Here is a 7,721-nt window from a genome sequence, read left to right as displayed (position 1 = left end):
TGTCGTGGTATATGATGGTTGGCACAAGCTCAGGGGGAGCATATGCTTCGAATAATGCATTGTTGGCATTATGGTTAGAAGTCCTTGGTGATGATAATTATTGACATATCTTGCTATTGATTGTTGATTGACCAAGAGAATGGATTACAGGGGGAGCATGGATGGATTGGTACAAATTGGCATGTACAAAGGGGGAGCTCAATAATAAACTTCACCTTGTACTCAAGGGGAGCATTGATAGCAGAATGTATATCAAAGAAGAGAATATCTTGGTCCACCCTTTGCCCTTGATGTCAAAGGGGGAGAGTGACTTGGTGTGGTGGTTGCCATCAAGTCCAAAGGGGGAGATTGTTGGCATTATGATACAAGTGTTTTCCTTGATGGCAACTCACTCAGAGCTATGATACAGGTGATGGCAACTCAATCAGAGGACAGATCTTAGTACAGTAGGTCAAGAGAGAGATATACACAGGTTAGCCTTGATGAAAGTGCATATACACGCGGGTGAGAAGAACAAAAGGCACGTATACATACACATGCAGGTTCACAGAATGAAAGGCGCGTACATGTTGGAAAACTAAGTTTTGGTCCATGGTATTTGGTCTGAAGTGTTGACCCCAGGTATTGGGTCCAAGGTATTGGTTCAACATGGTTTTGGACCATGGTATTTAGAGAAGCCTAAACCTATATAAAGATAAGATCATTAGGCCAAGGAAGTAAGGGTGCAAGTGATGAATATCTGATGAAGTGTGAGATCTAGTATGTTGGTTATGGGTTTGTGATGTTGTGCTTGATCTGAATCAAGGATGCACCTATGTTGTTGATGATGGATGATGGATCGGGATCATAAGGCTTGGAATGTATTATCATTATGTGGTTTGATCATGGATAGAATAGATCTAAATTATTGACGCATGTTTTATTGTATGAATGTTATGATCTGGGTATGACTGATGTCTGGAACAGCTGCAAAGTTATGAGTAAGTATTTGTAGATTTGTACGCGGGTTGGCTTTGGTAAAAGCGCGTATGTACGCTGGTTTGATTCTTCATAGTAGCGTATACATTATGAGATATGATATTTGAAGTTGCAGTTGGATCTGGTTATTGTTGCAGAGTTTTTTTGTCTGTTCTGTGTTCTGGTTTCAGTGGTTCAGTATTGGGTGATTTAGAGATTGATGATGTAGGTATAAGTTGATGATTGTGGTGATTGTTTTGTATTTATGGATCCAGTATGAAAATGTATGAAACGTGGTCCCTGGAAGATCGTAGAGTTCAATAGGCCGGTGCCTACGTACTGGTAAACATATTGGCCAGTACAAGAGCCAGGGGGTTGTAGCTCCCTTCCAGGAGCAGCTGGAAAACGAGTGAAGGTTGGAGCCTTCAGTAGGCCAGCACCTATGTACTAGTAAATGGATTGGCTAGTACAAGAGCTAAGAAGGTTGTAGCCTTCTACAGGTAGAAGCTTGCGTACTGGTATAAGACTGCACCAGTACTATTGTAAAAAGAAGTTTCTAATTAAAGAAGATGGAGACGAATTGCAGCAGGTGGTTTTCACCCACATTGGGTTTCCACCTTATATCATGGTGTTCATGTGTGCTCCTTATGTGTGATGATCTGTTCTGTTTTACTGCACCTGTTTACTGTTAATATGGTTAATAATGTTCTGATGCACTCATTTGAAGATCAACTAATTGAATCATAAGTTTACTGGATATACGCTAGTTGCATTAATCACAGTTGCATATATACGCGGGTATCCTTAACTGAAGTAGTGTATATGAATCTGAATATGGAAATGAAAAAGTTATTATTGATTAAATAATACTGATTCACCCCCCCCCCCCTCTCAGTATTATTTTGAACAATTTGCTACTATGAATTTCAAACTCAGAACAATAAGCAAAGGAAAACAAACAGAACCAAAGGGAAAAAGTGGAACTAGAAAATTTCACACAAAACCATAAAATTTCAAACAAACAAACATAAGGATTGGCTCCCCAGTATGGTCGCCAATTTGTGGCGAAGTAAAATTATGAGTGCGAACACAAAAAATTCCTCTAGCCCGATAATGGGTCTAGCCACAACCAGTACATTCTATGGAAGATTTCCTTAGGTTAGAACCAATTAAGAGGGCCTACCTCTTAGTACGCTTATCCTATTTGGTGATGACCTTGCTTGCTCGCTCCAACTATCTCTTGTTTCCTTCTTCAAACAGCTGAAACAAGTAAACAACAACAAACAACAACTATGATAATAGACAAATTGTAATTCAACCTACTTAACAAGTCAAGAAACATTAAGCCATAAACATGCAAGATGACACCTTATGTAGGAAATCAATCGATAGTTGCATATATATTGAATCAAGAAGAGAATACAACCATTGTCTTAATGTTGTCGTTCTCCTCTGACAAAACCAGGTTCCCACACACTTTTGTTAGCATTCCATGATGGCCTCAATGACGATAGTTTTAAGGTTCTTCCCTTTAGGCTTCACACTAAACCAAATTCACACTTCTCCCTCACACAACTAGAGAGCTACAACTATGATTAGCTTGTTGTCTACTCCAAACTTAATTAGCACTAGCACACCAATATTAACACTAGCTTGTGCTTGGGAAAAAGGGAGGTTTATATAGCATGAATGGATGGGAGATGGATCCTCTTCTAATGGGAGAAGGTCTTATCTCTTAAGGTAGTTCCATCCTTAGAGGGGAAAGGAGCCCAAACTAACATCCTTGACCCCATCCGGCCAAACCGTTTACCAGACTTCCATTACGAAGCTTCTAGAGCTGGAAGCTTTGGCTCCTTATTTAAAAAACTTTCCATAAGAGGACTGGTGCGACTGGAACAAAGTTCAGTCACTCCGGTCTAGGCTAGGGACAATGTTAATCCATGCATATCGGTGCAAGGAGGATAATGGTCATTAGCGTCGGTCTTGTAAACTGGGAAAAACATAAGATTTTGGGGAAATGGTGCAAAAGAGAATTTTTTTGCTCATGAAGAGGGACACAATGGGAGTTTCTTCATGAAGGGAGAGCATGTAGGGTTCATTGTAGAGGTCCTCTAGGATCAAGGAATAGGGAGTACAGGGACAGTGACAAAATGCTATGTAACAAAGTTATAAAAAATACAATGCTACCCGGAACATCTCCCATGTTCGTCTCATAGATATGGAAGTCTCCCTAAGTTAGGTTCATTCCCCATTTGGGGAATACATGCCAGAATTGCGTTATATGTTTATAATTGATGATAAGAGACCAAAGGAGTTCGCCTGGTGGTGGAAGAAATTATGGAAACTTCGTTTCCTAGCAAAAACATGATTATTTCAGTGGTGTATCCTGAAAAATAAAGTCCCACTAGGGGAAATTTTAAAAAAATATGAATGGAAAGTCCTAGTTGGTGTGTTCTATGTAAAAACGTAGAGGATAACATGGAACGACTATTCCTTTTCTGCCCTTTCTCTGTGGGAGTGTAGAACTCAGTAAGAAACTACATGGGTTTCACCACAAATTGGCAAGAAGAGTCTATTAATGATGCATGGAAACAACGGCGGGATCAGGAAAATCCAAAGAAGAACAAAATTTTACCTCCACTCATCTAATGGGGAATCTAGCTCCCTAAGAATAAAGAAATATTTCAAGAGAAGTCTTCAACCGCAGACAAAGTGGTAATGCAAGTCATTGCAACTTTCTCTCTTCTCCCTACTTTAGGGTTTATTCATATTCCATGTAATACTATCAATGAAGAAGTTGACTAGTCTTACCCTTGGGCTTCTTTTGATGCAGCTTCTTTAGTTAGTGATGAATGTTATGGGGGGGGTGGTTCTATCTTTGCAGGAAAATCAATTTTTCAAGCTTCAAATTTGTTTGGGTAGAGATTTAAACAATTATGTAAAGTTACTCAGCCTTAAGCTTCTTATTTTATTTTCTATTGAGAAAGAATGTTATCATTTACAAATATTTGGGACTCTATGATTGTTATAAATTGTTTTAATGAGATTCAAAGTTGTCACATACAAACATTGTTTCCTATCCTTGAATTTTTTTTCAATTAAAGCGTGCTTTTGATTAGGTCTCATGTCGCCATATCCATAGGGAAATAAACTCCACAGTAAGTTCCTTATCTAAAGCAAACACTTTATAGATTTTGGGCACTTGGAAAATCGAGAAGATAAGTGAAAATGGTTTGAAATATTATCATAGGCCTTTTATAAATGGCCTCTAACGGGAGCATTAACAGGACTAGTTAAAAATATTACGTTTATATATTTACTAAATACCTAGATAACTAGGAGATTATGTATATAATGTTGTTTTTCTATGTATACTTTTGTTGGTGAACTTATTTTTGGACATGACATGGGCATGTTCCATGCCCACTTTTTGACTTTTTAGATGGCTCTTAAAAATAATGTAATTTCCATCTTATAAATTAAAATTAAGATTTTTTGGCCTTAAAAAAGAAAGGAAAATGATCCATTTAACCATATAAATTAAAATAGTAATTCATATTCATAACCACTATCATTTAGAACTTCATATTTAAATTTAATTAATAAGCATATAAAAAATTAATATTAAATTTAATTAATAAACATATCAAAATTTATTTATTTTTAGCTTTTATATATATATATATATATATATATATATATATAGATATAAGCTAGAAAAAGTATTAACAATGTCAACAATGTTATGTATATTATTAAAAAATTAAAGTAAAAAAATTATAAAATATCTCAAAGTAAAATGTGGCATATATATTGAACTACATGTATAAGTTTTGATAAAATTAAAAGAAGGATATTTTTATATACAAATATGTGAAATTTATATAAATATAAATAATATTATTAAGAATCAACATAGATCTATTCTAAGAATGGATCTATCAGCACTAAGAGGAACCAAATCTCTAGATGTGCAAACCTTTCTTCAAGTTTTACATTTTTATGTTGAGAGATTTGATCATTTTGATGCTTGGTAAATCCAAAATTAAGATAGACATACATATATATAATTTGTTTATCTTAATTAAAACTATAATAAATATATACGATTTTACCTATATTTAATTTAATTTCAAAAAATTATATAAGTATAATATTAATTTGTAAAAATTATGAAGATTTAAAAATTAGAATACGATATAAATAAATTTTTAAAACTAACTATTTTTTATTTTTTAATATTGATATATCAAAATTAAATTCTATAAACAATAACCACCATTATTATTAATATAGTTTAGTTTTTGTTTTATATTATTTATATTTAATTTAATTTTTAAAAAATAATAATAATAATAACAATATTAATGTGTAAAAATTATGGAGATTAAAAAGGACAAATTATCAATATTTTAAATAAAAAGATAAAATAATAAATAATAATTACCATTATTATTTTTTTGTAATGCTTGGCAGGGTCATCCATTTTCTATTATATATATAAGGCAAATTTACACCATACAAATTTACCTGGAGGCCTCAACTCATCCCAAAGGGAATCCGAGTCTGTTGGCCACCAGTCAGCATTATACGCCATCCAAAAACAAAATTGCTTCAGTCTTTCTAGCAAGGCTAAATAGGTCTCAGTCTCATGTCCAAATACTATATAAATTCTAGCATAAACAACAGGGAATTTAAATGATATTCACATAAACAAAAACTAAGCATAGAGGAACTAATCATTCTTGACATTCTACTCCTCGGAGTCTGAGGCAACAGGAGCGGGATCTTCAACAGTTGCCTCTGGCATACCAAACAGCTCCACGATGCAGGGAATGTGTCGGTCGATACAATCCATTCTGATATCCTCTTTGTACAATTGAAAGAGAATTGTATCCATGTCTTTTTTGTAATTAGGCAGGCCCTGCAATGTGACTTCCATCCCCACAGAGATTTGTTACATTGCTTTACCAAGCAAACTTTTCAACAAGAAATATAGGTACAGGGTGTGTTTGAATTGCGTGATTATACCTCTTGTGTGTCCTGGGTTAGGAACCATCATCCTCTAGATTTCAATCTCGTCATCTGGTTCCCTCTCCTGTTTTACTCTTCTTCCCAGTCATCAATTAGCTTTCGGATACCTTCGTCAGTTTCATCCCTATAAGTCGCAGTTGTTTCTGCTATGAGGTGCTCAATAGGCTTGCGTCCCCTACAACCTTCCATCGGGTTGGGTCTCTTAGCTTCCCGAGGAGTCGGACCCCTGTTTCCACGACCATGCCCATGTTTCGTTGGAGCCATATCTTGTTCGTTGATGCCCTATAGACATTCAAACACCATTAGATCCTTGATTCTATTCACTTCAATCCATCTCGACTGGTCATACCTTGTTTCTCTGTGCTACCTGGCCTGTAGCAGGTTAAGGAATCCTTGAGGCCATAAGTGGCCTGGGTTGTTGGGTTCCGAACTCAGGTCCCCAGTATCTTCCCCGTGCCACTCCCCCTTACCATGGCTCAATTGCTGGTCACCCTCCTGCATTAGGAGCCAGGCTTTTAGGCCCATCTGGACCCGAGCTTAACAATTGTTGGCATACCTGCGTGTCCCTTCCTCAGCTAGCAACGTCCTGTCATGGGAATTCTTGCCTCTCTGCCAATTATACCCCCTAGACTCCATTTCTTCACTCATTCTTCCATGCAAGTGCACATGCCAGGGCTTTCTTAGTGAATTGTTGGCATTGCTGGTGTCCCATGCCCCTGCCCGCAACTCTTGGTTACCTCTTTCAACATCACTAAACCCCCCTGACATGACATGCCCGCTTTCCCCAATAGCCCTAGACTGGGATAACAGGTATGGGCTTGTAGCTTGGCTCAACCCCATAATATCCATGCCATTTCCAAAGTTTTGGCTCAAAAGCAAAATGACTGACATGCAAAGTCAGGCCATGGCCCTCCCTTTCTTCCCCTTGTTTCTTCCTGACTGAGCTACGCCCCATTGGGACGGCCCTTTGCCTCTCACTTCCCCCCAGCAAAACCCCCACCAGCGCATGAAATTGTTGCAGGAATCCAACGAGAGCTAAGAAATTGACCAGGAGCGAGACGAGACTACATACCAGAAAGTCGTCACTAGCCCGCAAACACAGTTCTGCCTCCTATATTTCGCTCTAAGCTTCCATCCTTTTCCTCTGCAGAAATCACTTACCCGACACGTTGAATACCTTCTCCTTCCCCGCCACCCTGCGTTATCTCTCCCTCTGCCACCCTCCCTACCCACATCCCATGCATTCATGAGTGAAGACATTGCACCCCTACCTTAAGCATGTCGGGGGCGGTTGTAATAAACACTTTGGTACTGACCATGTCAAATCCAAGCCTGTTGCCATTGATACCACATCTCATCCCGATCCCGATCGAGAGAATAATAACTATTATTAATATAATTTAATTTATATTTTATATTATTTATATTTAATTTAATTTTATAATAATAATAATAATAATAATATTTAAAAATTATGGAAATAAAAAAAACATATCATAAAATATTTTAAATAAAAAAATAAAATTTTAAAATTAACTTATTTTTATTTTTGTCTTTAATATCGATAGATCAAAATTAATATATGTGAACAATAACCACCATCATTATTAATATAGTGCAGTTTGTGTTTTATATTTACCAACTTTGTGATAATTTAGTAATTTAATGGAAGAATACCTTAATCCACGGACAAATTCACCTTTCTTTTACAAAATATTCGTCTAAAATCT

The sequence above is a fragment of the Pinus tabuliformis genome, chromosome 9 (genome assembly GCF_031772625.1).
Source record: "Pinus tabuliformis cultivar Carrire ecotype Pingquan chromosome 9, CPIR1, whole genome shotgun sequence".
Lineage (NCBI taxonomy): Eukaryota > Viridiplantae > Streptophyta > Pinopsida > Pinales > Pinaceae > Pinus > Pinus tabuliformis.
Note: the sequence above shows the minus strand (reverse complement) of the source record.